Consider the following 20,306-nt stretch of genomic DNA (forward strand, 5'->3'; position numbering starts at 1 on the left):
CGCCCCAGCCTGTATATATAAGTACATAGATACACATCTCTGTATATATTCTTAATAGACAGCATTTTCCAGCCCTCTTTGGTGTTGTTACCGCCAGGATTAAATGCTGGCTTGCGGGATATAAAGAAGTTGTGCTAGGTGTATTATGGAAGTATTCCTGAAGATGAGGTGGGGGAGGAGAGGCCCTTCCTTTGTTTTTTCCTTCTTCATGTTAGCCAAAATACTGTCATCTTGGCTGAAACTTTTGCCAGGAAGCACTTGCTGAGAATAGCAGAGCAAGGTAGAGCCACTGAGATTTTTACACAAAATAGAAGGAAGCATCTATTTAAGTTAGTGTGATCCACCAAATTTCTGCTGTTTTTGACCTCTGTTTTCTCTTGATCACACTGGCTGAGTTTGGGTTGGCGTGTCTCTCCCTGGACCCATTGCATGAGGATAGAAATGCCCTACTCACGATTCTGTGCAGTCTGTAACCAGGGTTTTAATCTCTGCCATGGTCTTAGATATATGTTTTTCTCTTTGGATTACTTCATTACAAGCCAATTACAGGTAGAAGAACAGGGACACTTTTTCAAAAGGAAATCCTTAATTTTGACTCTGTGCCAATATTGTCTCTATAGTGTCATTTCTTCTAGTCTCATTAAAATCTCAGTATACAGTTAAAGCATAGGCTCTTCCTTCTTTATGGTAATTATGGTGTCACATTAAGTCTACATTATCAATTCTATCATGGTTCATTGTATGCTGATTCATAATAAGTATATATACATTTTATATTATACTAAGAAGCTAAATAATATCTTTAAGGCTTTTTATTGTAAGATCCTAGAAAAGCAGAGATCTCTTCCTGCAATAATAAATTTGGTCTAACTTTGGCAAACTTCACATTTTCACAATCAGCCTGTCTGATTTGCCAATAGCTTGACCCTGCTGTATTAGGAAAATGAATAAAAGGGTTTCTTTCTTACGTACATTTCTTCTTTTCTTAGAAACATACTGACATATTGAAGTAATTTCAGTATGTGAAATGTTAAACTGCATGGGCATATCTGGTAATAAACAGACAAGAGAGTGCATTGGGAGCCTTACCACAGTGACACTGTGTATGGGACATTGTGCACAGAACTAAAAATCAATGATGCAAATTCGTAGATAAAGTCTGATACAACTTTTCTCTTGACCGCCCACGTGGAACAAGGTGGTACATGTAGCTCAAGAGCGCGAAACCCTCCTAAGGATCACAATCAAAGTCTATCAGTCGACAAGGCCTTTTCCTAATGTGGAATCACTTTTACCCAGACTAAGATTTTGTGAACTAGAGACTGAGATAAAGAAGAGAAGCTAATATTTTCAGAATGAACCTTGAATGTTGAATAATACATTTGTATTTAAAATTTTGAAAATCACTTAATTTGTTTTATTTTATCACTGCTTTTACAAACAAAATCATCTGTCACTTTCAACAGCTGACTGTTGATTTAAATTTTGACTTGCCAGAATCTTGGTTTATCAGCCATCTTGATTTAAATTTTAACTTGTTTGTTATTAATGATGATGAAGAAGGGGATAAAAAAAGAGAAATCACAAAACACACTGGGATGAACACAGCAGTACATTTCCATGGCCTGGCAAAAACACACTCTTGAAGACACTTAGATATACCTCATTGCCTGTGGTTGAAGCTATAGGCCGGCTGTGTTCTTGACCTGGAAACAGCAGGCTGAGAATTAAGCTTCTGTAGTGTAACAGAGGTAAATTATTCCACATGAGATGCAAGACAATCTGGATGTTTCACCTTAGGAACTCGAATAGAGCTTTCCCACTTAAAGAAATAAGCTGAATAGCCTGTTTCCCTGCTAGCCAGTGCTACAGTTTAACAGAAAGTTATGGGCCTGTAGAAGGTAAGTGAATAAAGGCACAACACCACATATAGGAAATGATTTGCTGATCAAATTGCTAATCTTCAAGATCACTTCAGTGTAAAAGCCAATATACAAAGTCATTCTAGAAAGTGGCAGGAGAGGGAATGGCAAGTAGAGGTATAAGAAAAAAAACTTCTAGACTAGACTGAATGAACACAAAACATAGAGAAGGGAAAGCAAAGGGTGATATACAATTGACTGTTGAAATACATGAGTTTGAATTGTGCGAGTCCACCCACATACAGATTTTTTTTTTTTTTTGTCAAATGACCTATGTAGTTCAAATCCTTATTATTCAGGGGTTACCTCCAAGATTGGGAATTCACGTTTGCAGAGGGCCAACCATAGTTATAAATGGATTATAAGCAGAAACATGAATTGTTGACTGCATGGGAGGTGGCTGGCCCTAACTGCCAGTATTGTTGAAGAGATATATATAAACATACACACACACACACGTATATATATATACACACACACATATATCAGTCAAAATGAACTAAGAAGTTATCATTTCAAAACATATGAGAAAATTCTTACAAATGCATTTAAGAAATCCATTCTCAGAATATGAATTTAATTCAGATGGATTTAATTTTACAGAACAAACTAAAATATTTTAAAATAAATACATTTAGAATGTTTAATAAAATAAATGAATAAATTAAGACCACAGAATTATGAAAATAAGCAAATAGGACATAAGCAAAAGAATAAGTACATAAGTGAAAAATTGGACATTCTGAAAATTAAGTATATATTTGATTAAATTTTAAGAGTAGTAAACTTACAATTTTTGATTCAGGAAGACAAATTAAAAAATTGAAAAATATTAAAATATAATCAAACAGAGAGAGATGAAGACATTCAAAATATCAAAGAATAGGGAGAAAAACTGATACTTTTGAAAATGCATGGTATAGGTTGATATTCCAAAAGAAAAGAATGAGGACATAGCAAAGGAGAAATAGTACAAAAACGTATTAAAATTTAATTTTTTTATGATTGAAAAATACATGGGAACTAATTTTAAAAGTACATATTTTCAATAGAATCAAATTGAGAGTTTAGAAATATACTTACACATGTATAAATAATTAATTTTAAATATAGATGCCAAGATAATTCTGTGAGGAAAGACAGTATTTTGAACAACTGTTTCTGGAATATCATGACATACGTATGGAAAAAAATAAAATTCCATCCTTACCTAGCATGATATAAAAATATTAACTTGCACTAAATCACAGCCATAATCATAAAAATAAAACTATATCAATTCTAGAAGAAAAAATAGCATTTTATGTTGAAACTAATAATCTTAGATCACATTAAAAACTTATTAAAACCTCATCAACACAATTGTGTGTTGACATTTTAACTTTATATTTTATATTAAACATATACAAGGAGTTATCAATACTCTGTCAATATTTAATTATTTTAAGTATATATCAGAATTATATACTTGAAAGAAAGTAATAGATAATTGGCAAGGAGTTTAATATTATCCTGAAGCTTTAAAATTCTAGAAGGAGAAGTAGAAAAATAGTTATATGTTATAAAAAATAATGAAAGAATAAACAATAACTATAAAAACAATTAAATTTGATGAAATTAACAATGATAACTTTGAAAATTATAGCTTTTACTAAGAATGACTGGTAAGGCATCAGGATGAAGAAAACAGTCTGAAGGCCTCATGTTTCCTTTGAGAGGCTCAGAATATAACTTTAAATTTAAACTTTTATAATCATAAAACCATATGCATCTTAAAGGATAAAACTTATAAGCACATGTGAAATTAAAACAAAATTAATATATTTGAATTGCTAAGATAGTCAAAGAAAAAACCAAGAAATCAACAAGAAGTCATTAACAAATAAAAGCATGGAGAAATATGATAGAATTTGTCAGTTATGATAATAAACATAATTGGTTTAAACTTATCTACTAAAACAGAAAGTCTTGCCATTGTCCTACAGAGCAGAACCTAATTTCATGCTGATTGCAACAGATACCTTAAGAACAGAAGCTGAAAATTAAAAACTACACAAAAAGAAGTTGAAAATGAAAGACTAAGCAAATTATATTGGGTAAAAATAAAATATGCAAAAATAGTATATCAATATTAGTTGAAGTTAAAACAAAATACCCACAAATAATATAGAGTCTCATCGGTGATTTCTCATGTTAGAGATCACTGGGTTTTTTTGACAGTAACATTAGTCTAATGTGAAAGTTTGATGAAACCTGCTCTTACTGAAATAATATTCTAAAGAAGGAGATGAAATAAAAGTAAAGTACATAATTATTATTGCCTAATATTGACAGTTTCTATAAGCAAAATAAAACATGAATGAAGAGCAAAGTGATAGAGATACAGAATTAGGAAAGGTAATAGTATGGCCTCTCTGAGAAGACACCATTTTGCTGAGACCTAAATCAGGAGAAGGAGCCCAGCCCATTGCGTGAAGATTAAGGAATGACCCTCCAGGGGAGATCACAAATTGAAAACGCCCTGAGGTCAGTGCAGAGAGAATAAACGTGAGAGTGCTAGAAGATGAGACCAGATAAATGAACAGGTACCAGATATAGGGCAGCCCAAGACAAAACATTTGGATATATACTAAATGTCATGGGAAACCACTGGAGTGTGTTTGCTAGAGATGAGGTGAGAAAAACAGATTTTAAAAAGCCTGAAGAGAAGTTGGGATCTCTACAGGTGAACTTTGCAGAGGTGCTGGAAAGAGATAATAGTGACTGGATTTAAGAGCAACTATAGTGGCTGAAGAGAGAATCAAATGCCTGAAAATACAAATAATCCCAACCAACCCAATTGGTTGACTAAAATTATTTAGTTTTTAGCAAGTAAAAAATTGCAAGAACACAGCTTACCAAAACGTAAGGACTGCCACAGATGTTGAAATCAAAAGGTGTATACATTTTTTATTAATAGAAAGAATAAAAATGTAAACCATGCATTTGATTAAATAACAAAAAGAAAAACAAAGAAAGAAGATATAAGAAAATATATACTTAACAGTGCTAATGCTATAAAATATCAAAATGGAGTCCCATTACATGGCTTTTTATTTGCTTGTTTGTTTATTCTGAAATGTAAAGCTCTTTTTAATTAAAGCATAGTTTACATACAGCATCATAATAAGTCGAAGTGTATAATCTAGTGATTTGACATTTATACACCTTACGGAGTGATTACCACAGGAAGTCCAGTAAGCATCTGCTACCAACACAGTTGTGATGTCACTGTTTGCACTACGTTGTACATTGTATCCCAGTGACTCATTTAAAACTCAGAGTTTGTTGTGCCTTTCAATCCCATTCCCTTTTTTATCCATTCCCCATCCCTAACCCTCTGGCAGCGATCAGTCTGTACTCTGTATGTATGAGTTTGTTTTTTTTGTTTGTTCATTTGTTTATTGTTCTGGATTCCACATGTAAGTGAAATGACACATGACCTAGAGTGCATTATGCTAAGTGAAGTAAGTAAAACAAAACAAGACAAATATATGGCTTTTAAATAATAGCATCAATAAAAATCCATTGGATAAAATTCTGGAAAATCTATCCTTAGAAAATCAAAACATTTATAAGAAGTAATTTAAAAATATAATATTTCTAGTTGTGGCCAGTGTGGCCCTGTTGGTTGTGGCATCATCGTGTAACCAAAGGTTGTGGGTTTGATTCCTGGTCAGGGTACACACCTAGGCTGCAGATCTGTTCCTGGTCCAGGCTGGCGCCACCTCTGATATAGGCACGAACGGGAGACAACCAATCAGTGTTTCTCTCTCTCACTTCCTCTCTCTATAAAAGCAATAAAAATAAAGTCTTTGGGTGATGATAAAAATATATGTATATTTCTAAAAATTATGGTAAGCTTTGATTCAAAAATCATATTGTCTTGGCAGAGGAAATATTTAATTAAACAAGTCTACTATTATTATCATTACTATGCTATTATTTATCATATAAACAGATCAAAAACAGCACTTAAAGGTACCACCAGAGTGAAGGGTTAATTTCACTGTGGCACATCTGCATTATTTAGCTAGTAAAACATATGTTTTACCAAATTATTTAAAGACCTAAATAAGCTATAGTTAATAGAGTATTAAGTTTTACATTATTATTTAGTTAAATAAAAATAACTCAGAGGTATTGTACATAATATATTAACTTGATCATAAAAAGTGCTCATACCACACACATTCCAAACCTGCACCCAAGTCATCATATGTCCTGGTTAAAGGAAATATGCCAAGCAGCCAGTCATTGTTTTTTTCTGCATGGTAAGTTTCTCAGTGATGTTTGTACAGTTCTTCTTATCACTCTGTATTTTCTAAATATTCACGAAGAATCTATCTTTAAATTTAAGCATGATTAACAAACACAACGCTTAAAGATTTTAGACAAAAGAAATGTGAGTTGGATTTTGGAAAAGCAAACCAGTATATGAAGTTCAATAAGTGCACTAAGAAGAAAACACATTTAATATGACCTAATAAGATTGTAAATGGGTTGGAGCTCATTTCAGTGGGTCTTTGAAGGTAAAATGTTGAAGCAGTGTTTTAACACTTTCTCCCATGACACTGATAATGATCGCACAAAGTTGTTTATAATCATTTTATTGCATTCATCAGCTGAGACTAATTATAGCGCAGATGAAAATCATCCTTGCAGAGTGCATTCTAAATATTAATAAACATAAATAATGCAAGTTTACTATTAAAGCAATTCAAAACAACAAACAGAACCCACGGGGAGTTTCTTAAAATTAATCTGGTTTCACACAAATTCTGCCTTAAAATGTTCAAAGCAACAATCTCCCATATCATAGGATATATTAACTTTCTCCTTTCTTTTTGTTCTGTTTTCTAATTTTATAGGACAAAGTAATAGTTGTAGTGGGCAGGTCAGGAAGACTTTAGCAGTAACTTCTAATGAGGAAAATAGAACTAATTTAAATATGAGTTGGCTAATGAAAAATGAGAAGTAGATACTTTCTATGCTGCTTTTCTAAACTTCTGGAATTTTGTTCTTACCCTTTTATTTCCTAGACTGTCAAAAATGAATAATTTTCAAGGATATGAAACATATTTTTAACTTCGTATATCTACTTAAAATGAGTAAGTTTCAAATATTAGATAAACTTCCCCATGTTAGGACAGGATTTAAAATGTGTAGTTTTAACAGCATCTCCTATTAAATTTTAAGGGGTCTTTATTTTGATTGTTTTGGAGTTGAAAATATATCATCAAACCAAAATGATTGGCTTTATGAACTTGCACGAATTAATTAACATTTTAGAATTGCCATCTGATAATTAGTGATGTTTTTCTCCCTCACAAAGTTGTGATTAGCATGAAATGAAATATCATGTGTAAAACACAGAAAACAAATTTTATGCATGTCTATTCCTATTATTACTGTCGTATTTTCCTTTCTGGCTCTGCATGCCATTATAGTTTATTGCCATTCTTTTCTGTCTTATAGGAATCATTGAATTTGAAAAGATGTTGATACCAGTTTCAACATTTTCACTTACTATGTAATTTAACTTTTCTCTACTTCACTCTCTTCATTTGTTAAATGGCATTAGTAACACCCGATGTAATATGTTGTGACATATAGCTACTCCAAATACATTAGAGAGAATCAAATGACCATAAAAACACCTGTAAGCTCTAAAATACTACTTAAAAGATAACTCAGATTACAAACTTCGCATATTCATGAGGTCAATGTTATACAATACAAAAATCACTCAGAGGAATGCTCGATTATATTTTAGAGGCATATATAAGATTAGGCAATAAGTATGATTTAAAGAGTGTTAGGCCGCAGTGCGAGAACCAGTTTGGAGTTGATACGGCAGTAACTTTCTTTGTATCTCTACAAACTTACCAAAGAGTTAACCACAATTCTTCTCGTGAGAAAGATCACAGAGGTCCTTACTACCACATCCAAGCTGAACTGTCCTTGGCTACTGTTTCCTGTTGACCTCAGTTTGTGATAACTACCTTCTTTAACATCTCCCATCCCATGTAATGTCCCCATGTGGTTTTCACCCCTAGTCTTGTACTTTAATTCGCCCTTAGGATATGTCTTTCAACTTTTTCTCTATGCAGGAGAATGTCCTTCAGTACAACCCAAAGGATTATATTTGCCATGCTCTGGCTCAACATTCAAGGAGTTAGTGAGGCTACCTGTTGTCAATTATTTGAAATGACTAAATCTGAGCACTGATGATGACAACCAAGGCAAACTATAAAGGTATTTACAGGACTGAACTTTTGTTGTTGTTGTTGTTGTTTTTTAAATTTTTATTGTTATTCAATTACAGTTGTATGCCTTTTCTAGGACTGAATTTTTTACCCCCATGCACCCACCCTGAAAATGCCATGAACATCTCAGCTGAGATTTATTTTTATTTTTCCTACAAAGGACAAAGTTATACCGAAGATACGATAAGAGTCATAAAATAATTTTTTGTTCCCATCCTTAAAGGTATCTTTTTGAAATATGGATATAAAAGAGAATATGTGCAGAGTGATTTCCCTCTGGATAAAGAAAATAACAAAATAATTGTCCAACTATTCCTGCATCTGCATCACTCTGTTCCAACCAGCAATGAGGAAAAATTGCATTGGAAATACATTTGCAAGTTTATAGTATTTTGATTTTAAATGTCAACATGCAATATCTTCCTAAAATGCCCTCACACAAAAATGATGAAACTGGAAGAAACTTGAAGGATCCAATAATTTTTCTTGGGTTTGAACTGTTCAGAACAGAGAGTTATGTTTTTTGTTTTAAGAATTTAAACAGCTATTTATGATGTGATTTTATAACTTGGGTGGTCAAGAATGAGCTAAATCCTATTCATTCCTAATTAACAAAGAAAAGTGCAAAAATAAAACAAAAAGGCTAAAATATCAAAATGTTCTTTTAGATCATATTTGAAACAGATTTTCAACAAAGCATTTTTCTGCATGATCAGGCGTAGATATGATTAAAAACATAAATGATTAAGTATAGATGTGATGAAAAGCATTTTCTCAAATGCAATCAGATGTTGTAGCATTTCCTAAAATGTTTCATGGATTATTGTTAAAAATAAATTTAAGAAATTCATAATTTAAAACATTAAAATTTTTCTTTACTAAGAGCCTTCACAGAGTGGGTAATATGTAAACATTCATTTTGATGATCCAAAAGATGAATAACTCATATAAGCATATCCTGGATATCTTTTTTCTTTTATAATTTTAATTGTGTACTATTAGAGAAAGCCATATAGGGTAAAGAAATATGGGTATTGGTCTGTGGCCTCTTCCTTTGATTTTAGGAAAGATTTTGGGGCTTCTACAGAAAATAAAAGAAATAATGGAGTACAACTTCTGAGGCAGGTTCATAAAAAGTGATGTGTCTTCTGTGTATGTGTGTGTGTGTATGTTGACATACTGGACCCACCATGCAAGAAGACTGACTATACTAGAGTCATCATGCTGTGAGAAAGCCAAGCCAAATAGAAGTGCTTTGGTCCAAAGTCCCAGTTTTAAATTAATCCTTTTCTAGGTGGCAGATGTGTGAAAGAATGAGCTTTCAGAGGATGCTAATCTCTAGCTGTTGAGTCAACCCCCGTTTTTAGATCTTTCTAGCTGAACACCTACACATCCTGGAGATAATTACCGTGAGCATAACAAAATTAATTTATTAAGTTTGGGAGTATTTTTTAATGAAGAAATAGTAACTAGAATATGACTGATGATACACAATGAAATATAATTTTAAAGGCTAAATTTTTTTTAAAAAAGCAAGCAGAATGAAGTCATGTTTAATTTCTTAAAGAGAGATATAAATTTGTAATGATAAAAATCAAACTAATTTTCATTGTCAACTAAAACAAAATTATGCCTATTTCTCCTTTCTTAGGTAGTAACCACAACTGCAGTCAACACTGTTTCTTTCTGATGTTAAATCCATGCTATAAAGTTATGTGGAAAATTCTCAACAATATTGTTCTAACCCTACATATTATGCATCTATTTTTTGAAAAGTATTTTTGAGAGTTGAGATAAACTTATGTGTAAATTTTGTGTTTATTTGCCTTAAATATATTTCAAACATATGGCATTTTTTGTATATTACTTACATGATTATTCTTCCTTAAAGCTGTAATTTTATAAAAGAAAATTAGCCCTGGTTGGTATAGCTCCGTGAGTTGAGTGTGAGCTGTGAACCAAAGGGTCGCTGGTTTGATTCCCAGTCAGGGCACATGCCTGAGTTGCAGGTCAGGTCCCCAGTGGGGGCCACGTGAGAAGCAACCACACACTGATGTTTCTCTCCCTCTCTTACTCCCTTCCTTCCCTTGTCTCTAAAAAAAAAAGAAGACGAAAGAAAAAAAAGAAGAAAAAAGAAAGAAAGAAAATTAAAGAGCCAAGAAGAGAGATCTTAAAAAGTTACTTGAAGAGTGCACAGTTTTATTATGGTGTTGAATATTTAAATTAAAATATTTTCCAATTATATTTACACCATGTTATAATACTGTCATTATTCTTTATACCTGAGTCTATTTTTTTCTGCTTTACATTCAGCAAAAGATTATTCATTGTGTTATAAAATTAACTAGGATTTTGAAACAGGAATATATCATTTATATAATTACATAACTATTAGTATTTCAAATCATCACATTTTGGAGGAAATTTTTCCCATTTGGAAAGCAAGGATAGAATGCATGACCATGACCAAAATCAATGCTGAATAACTTAAGCCCCTCCCTTCCTTCTGTTGGGTTGGCCCTCTTCAGGGTCCATGTAACTTATCACCTACAGATTCTGTAATTTACAGATTTGTGCAATAGCTGATATAATTCTCAGAAAACAAGTGGTAGAGAGAGTGGAGGATGTCTGCTGGGGAAGGGCAACATTACAATACATAATTTTATTCTTTTCCTTTTTTTTCTTAGAAAAATTGGTTAAATGATTTTGGGAATTAGATTTGAACAGCATAAAAATAATCACATTTACCCAGATACTTAATGCTCTATTTCAAACCAGATTTTATTTTTTAGTTTCTGATGTTTCTATAGAAAATATGTTCACATCTTAGTAGAATTTCCAGCTTTTGTGCCTTAGTTTGACGAAGGAAAATAGCTACGTGTGTGTGCTCATACAGGTCCTTTCCTTACATTGTGAATTTAAAACATAATACAAAAATCCATTCTCATGCTTAACAAAGCTTTATGATATGAGTAAGCTATCAATGTGGATCAAAATAAATAGGTACTATGGTTAAAAATGTTTTCTCTGAAGGATTTTCAGGAACATCTACAAAGGACACATGGACAAAACCAAAGGTGGGAGTGGGGATGGCTGGGTGGGAGGGAGTGGTAAGGGGAAAATGGAGACAACTGTACTTGAACAACAATTTTAAAAAAGTTAAAAAAATGTTTCCTCTTACTCTAAACTTTTATTAATGTTAACTTTTTTTTTACTTTATTCTTAGGTAATTAGAAAACACCTAGATTAACATTTGGGGGGGTAGTTTTAAGTCTTGTTTTATAAAATGTGTTTTCAAGGGCACTGACTCACATTTGCGTCTATTTTCATAGAATCATAGAATTGTGAACTGGAAGGAAACGAACAACCAATATTCGATTACAGTATTTTCGTTTAGTTGGGAAAGCCACATGCACAAGTCACATGGCTGGGTAGTGGCAATGTGAGGTGAAAACTAGTTTCCTGACCCACCAATAGGGCAATTTTTCTATTAATTTATGTACAAACTCTATCAACTAAATTCAGTTTGGCAAAAGCACTTCATAGGACAGTTCCCTAGTTCTGCCTCATTTATAAAGACTTCAGGAGAAAACTAAACTAAACCTCCAAGAAAAAATAAACAGCCAAATGAATGAAGCAAATGAATGGGCAAAATAACCATAAATATAACCACAAACCAAAATTAGAGGAATAAAAGGGGAAAAAAACTATAATTCTGCCTTATTTTTTCTTTGCTTAAGAAAACTAAGAATATGAGTGATTTTTTAAAGTGCTTTATAGCCTTGGTTCTGCTGCAAAATTCTCAGTGACACATAGAATCAGACGAAATGGAGGCCAACTTTTGATCACCTATAAAATTAGTGTGGACAACAAATTAGCCACAAGATCCCCTTCACTCGCAACACCTTTTTTCAATATATTTTTCAAATACAATAATTTTCAAGTAGACAGTTACAAAATGCCACCTCAAAGATATTACATAAATAATTACATCAAGAATCATAAAGTGTGGGAGGTTATATGAAGAAAAACAAATGCCAGCACTACTTAATATTAAAGATAGAGCAATCATTAAATCACCAAAGGTATCTGGATAATCAACTTACTTTTAGATCTCGATCACCCATAAATTTATTTTTGAAATTATCCCCATCACCGACTTTCTCTTTCTCTGTAAAAGAAAGTAGATATCTAATGAGAAATTTGACTATCCTCAGTAAACTTGAGCAAGCCTCATTTAAAATATCAGAGCTTGTTACTGTGCTCAGTATACTTTAGTACACCTTAAGATGTCAACGGAATCTTACCAAAGAGACAGGGACCTGCCCTAAGTTTCACAGTGAAAATGTGGTTGCAATCTTGGTCTCTTAGCATATGTTCCATTAAATAATTATTGAAGTTCTAAAAAACTGCCTGTCATATTTCAGTTAAACTTTAAATTGAAAATTAAACATAGTATTTACTAGCCAGTATTGGATGGCTAGAGGGCTGGATGGATGATGGATGGTAACTGAATGACTGATTCCGTTAGTGTTTGGTGCTAGAGGTTTGTGAGAGATTCAGGAAAAACAATTTTAAAAGCACTAGATTTGCAATGCAGTTGCCCACTAATTTAAAATTTAGTATTTCTCCATTTTGTTTTTTATTCCTGGACACCAATAGTTTAAATGAAAAACAGGAATGGGCAATGCTCTTTTCTTAGCTCCAGGTTTCTTTCATGTTTTCTGGGTGCATTGCAAACCTTAACTGGTACCAATTTTTAACTTTGTTTCCTTATGTATAACTTGGTTGCATTTTACCAATTTATTTTCTTTTTTAAATTTATTTTATTATTTATGCTATTACCGCCGTCCCAGTTTTTCCTCATCTGCCTGCCTCTACCCAGCTGCTGCACTCCCTCAGGCAATCCCCACACCATTGTCCATGCCCCTGTCATTGACCATGCAGACATGTTCTTTGGATGCTGTATTCCCTGTGCTGGACTTTACATCCCCATGACTATTCTGTAACCACCAATTTGTACTTCTTAGTCCTTTTGCCTTTTTCACCCATCACCCCAACTATCCCACCCACCTGGCAACCATCAAAATGTTCTCTATATCTGTGATTCTGTGTCTATTCTCCTTGTTTGTTTATTTTGTTTTTTAGATTCAATTGTTGATATGCATGTATTGCCATTTTATTGTTCATATCTTTGATCTTAAAGAAGACCCTTTAACATTACATATAATACTGTTTTGGTGGTGGTGAACTCCTTTAGATTTTTCTTGTCTGGGAAGTTCTTTATCTGCCCTTCGATTCTAAATGATAGCTTTTCTGGGTAGAGTAATCTTGGCTGTAGGTCCCTGCTTTTTATGACTTTGAATATTTCTTGCCAATCCCATCTAGCCTGCAAAACTTCTTTTGAAATATCAGCTGACAGTCTTATGGGAGTGCCCTTGTAGGTAACTAACTGCTTTTCTCTTGCTGCTTTTAAGATTCTTTTTGTCTTTAATCTTTGGCATTTTAATTATGAGGTGTGTTGGTGTGGGCCTCTTTGGTTCAAGGTGTATGGGAATCTCTGTGCTTCCTATAATTGTATGTCCATTTCTTTCACCAGTTAGGGAAGTTTTCTGTCGTTATTATTTCAAATAGGTTTCTAATTTCTTTCCTTCTCTCTTCTCCTCCCACCACCCCCATGCTGTGAATGTTGGTATGCTTGAAGTTGTCCCAGAGGCTCTTTATACTACCCTCATTTTTTTGGATTCTTTTTTCTTCTTGCTGTTATTGAATGTCGTTTTTTGATTCTTTATATTCCAAATCACTGATTTGCTTCTTGGCTTCATCCACTTTACTGTTGATTCCCTGTAAATTGTTCTTTATTTCTATTAGTGTAGCTTTGGTTTCTGACTGGATTTTTTTTTTATGCCATTGAGGTCCTCACTAAGTTCCTTGAGCATCATTGTAACCAGTGTTTTGAACTCTGCATCTAGTAGATCGTCAGTCTCCATTTTGTTTAGTTCTTTCTCTGGATTTTTTTCTTCTGCTCTTTCATTTGGGCCATTTTTCTTTGTCTCCTCATTTTGGCAGCCTGCCTGTGCTTGTTTCTATGTATTGGGTAAAGCTGCTACATGTCCCAGGGTTGGTAGAGTGGCCTAATGTAGTTGGTGTTCTGTAAGGTCCAGTGGCACAGCCTCCCTCATTACCCAAGATGGGTATTCAAGGTGTGCCCACTATTTGCGCTGAAAGGAGGGAGATGCCACTTTCATCGATTTGAAATGGATACTTTTTTTCATTCTTGGAATGTGAGAGGGCATCCTGCTTTATTTGAAAAATGTTCCCTTAGGAATGAAAGACCTGTTGATAAAGAAAAATACTTTATAGTCTATAGTTCTTTTAGCTAGATCACCGAGTTATATCTTCTTATAAAACTGATCCTTGGAAAATCTGAAGTATACTTACTGGCAGCCATGGTTATTGTTTTGATACAGAAAATATATCTAATTTATTAAAATTTTCTCACATTGTTAATTGGTAATTTTGTCAACAAATGCCAGAAGTAAAGAGTTAAAGTTTAAGTATTTTCAAGGCTTGGAAACTGGTGGTGGATTATTTAGTCTACATTTAAGTGTATCACTTCAAGTTGAGTTAATTTGTTATACTATATATTGTAATAATTTTAAATCATTAGGATTGTGAGATTTGTATTAATATGATGCATTATATAATCCTTTATCTCTTCATTATAATTAGCAAGATATCAAAATGGTTTAAATTTGTGGTTATTTTTCTGTTTTGTTTTATTACCTAACCCTGATTGTGACCTAAGATAACATAAATTATATATATAATAAAATTATTATATATTATACGTGTGTATGGCATATAATCTCAGAGACAATAGAAATTTATATTTAAATCAAGGATTAGTTTTCCCTTTAAGGGAGAGTTTGTCCAAACAGATTTTAGAAAGTGGGGAAGGAAAGCATGCCAAACTGCTTAAAATCTGTGTGCGTGCACGCATGTGTGTGTATGGAATTGGCTCATGTGATTATGGAGACTGAAACATTCATATATATATATATATATATATATATATATATATATATATATATATATTTAACTTACACCATTATGGTGACTGAAAAGTCCCATGATCTGCCATCTGCAAGCTGGAGACTCAGGAGAGCCATTGGTGTGGCGCCAAGCCAAGTTTGAAGGCCTAAGACCCAAGAACCAGGAGAACTGATGCAAGTTTTAGTCTGAATAGAAGAGAAAAATGATGTCCCAGCTCTAAAGCTATCAATTAGAGAGAGTGAATTATTCCTTACTCTACTTTTTGTTTTATTCAAGTCTTCAAAGGATGTATGAGGCCCACTCACATTGAGAATGACAATATGCTTTTCTCAGTCTTCCTGTTAGCTGAATGTTGGGGACTCTGCATTAGGTGCTGGCCAGAAGAGAGAAGGCAGTATAGCAAGAGTTTAAGTATATTCAAGGCTTGGAAACTCTCCAGACTACAGTCATTTGGACAATTCCATGTAACCTACTTGTGCCTTTAGGACCTGCTTAGGCCAGACCACTAACATTTGATGATGGAGTTTTGGTGTGCATGCCTATCTTTATGGTTTGATAGGTCAGAAAATGACCAGTTCATGACAGGCAGTACAGGTCACATGGTGACTTAGTAACCCATGGTAAATATTCAGTCTCTGAGAAGGCCCAGGCCAAGAACTGTTTCTCAAATGGGGAGCAGTTACCTACAGAGGATTCTAGGGCTTTTCTCCAAAATCCTAAGGGCCTGTTTTGCAATTTACTTATAAGGGCCTGCCCAAAGCTCCAAACCACATCCCCATCTGCCGCTGACACCTCAAGCACTCTTGGATCTGCTGATCATATGACCCAATAGCAAAGCACCTTGCACAGCAGTTCGGACCTATTGCAGAGCCTTCTCCTTTTCTGGGCCTCACTCAAAACTAGCAGCTTTTCAGGTCACTGGTAAATGGGCTGGAGTAATACACCCAAATGAGGAATATATTGCTTATAAAATCCACAGAGGCCCACTAGGCATTGTGCCTCTACCTGGGTTGTGTGAGAAGCCAGGTGTAATAACTTAGGAGGAGTATCTCAACATTCCCCATGTGGCAACATTGCATGGATCTGAGCAGTGGTGTCCAATTTTGACTGAGCTTAAGCTCCCCATTTTTCCTCCTCTCCATCATTTGCACAATGAATGTGTGTGTTCTTTCAACCAGCTATGTGTCACTTTTACCTTTCAGGTATTTAAAACATGTTTGCGACCAAGTCTAAAGCCTTTATAAAAACAAAACAAAACAAAACAAAATCTTTCTATCTTCACCATAATTGGTATATTTTCCTTTTCTCCAGTGACATTAACTTTATGCACTATTCCATAATTAGTCCCTCTTTTTCATTTCTCGGTCCATCTATCCCTATAAAAGTGATAATGGATCCTTTACTAAGAGAGACTTTTGTTAATGGTTGCACCCTAAAACTATAAGACAAGGCTAAAGTTCTGAAATGACTACATTTAAGCTTGATTAGAGTATTAGAGAAGTCCTCTCTCACATAGAAACTCTCTTCATGCTTTGGGGAGACAGGCAATTTTTAAAAACTTTTTCTATTTATACATATTTAAGTAATGTGCCTCATACATGTAATTTAATTTACTTTTCTCAATAGTAGTAATTATGAAGACTATGCTTTAAAGTCTATTAAGTTTTATCTAAATTTAATTGTATTCTCAGTAAGAACTATGGTAAAACACTTTTATTTTTATATCATGTGTTCAGAATTGCAGTGCCAGTCAGAAAAAGGATGCACATAATTAGTCATGTTTGGTTTGAATTACTAAGGCTGAAAATATGGTTACAAAGGAGACAGGGAAGAGAAAGTGATATTAGGTAGAGGAAGCAACATGTGCACAGCGTGGTGACATGAATGGGTATGTTTATGTTGTGTCTGAGGAGCAGAAAGTACTCCAGTCATGGCTAAAAAGGATGGCAGTAGGGGAGTCACGAAGCTGCGAGTGTGTGGCGAATAAACAGAGAGAGCACAAAGATAGTCACTATCAAAATTAGCCTAATGAGTCCTCCTCAGAGTACAAGACACTGTCTTTGAAGCTTGCTGGTAATGGTTGGCCAAAGATGGGTATGGAGTAGTAACCTAATGATAATTGTGTTTAAAAAAAAGTGTTTACCCTGCAAACAATGTGCTTACCTTGCAAAAAAAGGCACCTGCATTCATGATGTAGAGTAATGAATGTATTTTAATGTCATAGAGAAAGAATTCTATATATATAATGTATATATTATATATGGATTTAGGAATGGAACCAATGTGTATAAGAAATATTCAATAGATATTTTACAGTTAAATTTGACTTACTGGATATGGACAATTTTGAAATCACATATAAAATTGATCAGTTGGCTGAAGAAAGGGGAATGAGTTAAAAAAAACATAGCATCCTAGTGTAAACAAGTTTATTCATTCATTAGATCATTACTAGAATAACCTGCAAGATTTCAAGTCTCAACACACACACACATACAAACTCACACACAAACAAGCTTGGCATCTTCCTTTCTAAAACTTACTTTGATGCTTCAATACATCATTCTGCTTATTAACACAAGAGTGGCCTCATCCTCATCCCCATCCAAAAAGCTAATAGGAGCCTATCTCAGGATAAGAAGTTAAGAACATGGATGGATAATTCCTCTAAAATACCAGGTTAGCCAATTACTGCTTTTACCTTAAACCCATGCCCCCCTTGCTAATTATCATTTTGAGATTCAATTGAATTCCAAGTGTTCTTTGACCAATGCATAAATGAAGAAATTTTGAGTGGCACCCTTTCAGTTACATAGAAACTACAAATAAAAGACAAAGCAAACTTTTGAATTATCAAAGTCACTAACAATATATCCATTTCTCACTATCAAAATCCCTGCTTTTTAGCTCTTTTAATGACTACATTCCATGTATTACAGGTAAAAATCCATTGATGGCTATGGCACAGATATTAACATGAAAATGATGCCCTTCATGGAACAAACATGTTATATGCATATGAAAACATCCAATTGATAGTAAAAATAATATGACTCTGCAGTTCAGAAACAACAGAGTCCAATTAGAGTAGTGCAATCACATGCATATAGATGGCAATAAGGGCCAGGGTTGTGCTTGAGGCTTTCTAAGGAGATGGTAAGAGAGAGAGAGAGAGAGAGACAGAGAGACAGAGAGACAGAGAGAGACAGAGAGACTAATAAGCTTGTGTAATTCAAGCTTCGAAAGGAATATATAAAAGGTATGAAAAATTTTGAGGAGGTTAAAGATGGAAAGAACAAGTGTCCCAAAAGTTCAGCAAGGAGAGAATTTTAAGGGATGAATGATAGACTGTGTAATAGCTCCTGGAGTTAAAAGATGGATTTTTAAATATTAATTATTTATTGTATTTTTTCCATTATCACTTAGTCTCTTTATATCCCTCTCCATCCAGCAACCACCACACTGCTGTCCATGTCCATGAGTCCTTTTTCCTTTTGGTTCAATCCCTCCACCCCATAATGTCCCCTCACCCACTAGCTGTCATCTGTTCTCCATCTATGAGTCTGTTTATGTTTCACTTGTTAGTTCAATTTGTTCCTTAGATTCCTCATATGACTGAAATCATATGGTATTTGTCTTTCTCTGACTGGCTTTTTTCATTTAGCAAAATGTTCTCCAAGTTCATCCATATAGCTGAGAAGAATTCCAATGTGTAAATGTCCTAGAGTAGTTTTATCCACTCATCTATTGGTGGGTGGCATTCCCACTTTGCTGAGACTTTTGATTATAAATGGGTGCTAGATTTTATCATATGCTTCTTTGTCATCTATTAATATGATCATGTGGTTTTTATCCTTCATTTTGTCTATGTGGTGAATCACATTTATTGATTTGTGAATTTTGTACCAAATGTGCATTTCAGGAATAAATTCCACTTGATTATGGTGTATAATTTTTTTGATGTATTGTTATAACCAGTTTGCTAATCTTTTGTTGAGGATTTTAGCATCAATGTTTATCAGGGATATTGATCTATAATTTTATTTCTTTATCATGTCCTTATCTGGTTTTAGAAGTAGGATAATGCTGGCTTCATAAAATGAGTTTGGGGGCCTTCCCTTCTCTTGAATTTTACAAGATAGTTTGAGAAGGAGAGGTGTTAGTTCTTCTCAGAATGTTTGGTAAAATTCATGTGAAGCCACCTGGTCCAGAGCTTTTGTTTTTTGGAAGCTTTCTGATTACTCTTCAATTCCATTAGGTGTAATCTGTTTATTCAGATTCTCTGATTCTTCCCAATTTATTTTTGGAAAATGTTATGATTCTAGGGATGTGTTCATTTCATCCAGGTTGTCCAGTTTATTGGCATAGAATTGTTCATAATATTTTCTTACAATCCTTTATATTTCTTTGGTGTTAGTTGTTATTTCTCCTCTTTCATTTCTGATTTTTTGTATTTGGGTCCTTTCTTTTTTATTCTTGATTAATCTGGTTGAAAGTTTGTCAATCTTGTTTATATTCTCAAAGCACCAACTCTTGGGTTCATTGTTCTTTTGTATCATTTTTTAAGACTCTATTTTGTTTATTTCTACTTGAATTTTTTTTATTATTTCCTTCCTTATACCCACTTTGGGCTTTGTTTGTTGTTCTTTTTCAAGTTCCTTTCAGTGTGAAGTTAGATAATTTATTTGACCCTTTTCTTGTTTTGTGAGACAGGATTGTAATGCTTTGAATTTCCCTCATAGGATTGCTTTCTAGGTGTCCCACAGGTTTTGGATCATTCTCATTTGTTTCAAGGTATCTTTTGATAACTTTCTTTATCTCATTGATAACCTATTCCATATTTAATAGCATGTTATTTAGTTTCCATGCCTTTGCATGCTTTTCAATGTTCTTCTTGTGATTGATTTCTAGTTTCATAGCATTGTGGTAAGAGAAGATGCTTGATATGATTTCAGTCTTTTTAAATTTATTGAGACTTGTTTTGTTTCCTAACATGTGGTCTATCCTAGAAAACATTCCA

The sequence above is a fragment of the Desmodus rotundus genome, chromosome 1 (genome assembly GCF_022682495.2).
Source record: "Desmodus rotundus isolate HL8 chromosome 1, HLdesRot8A.1, whole genome shotgun sequence".
Lineage (NCBI taxonomy): Eukaryota > Metazoa > Chordata > Mammalia > Chiroptera > Phyllostomidae > Desmodus > Desmodus rotundus.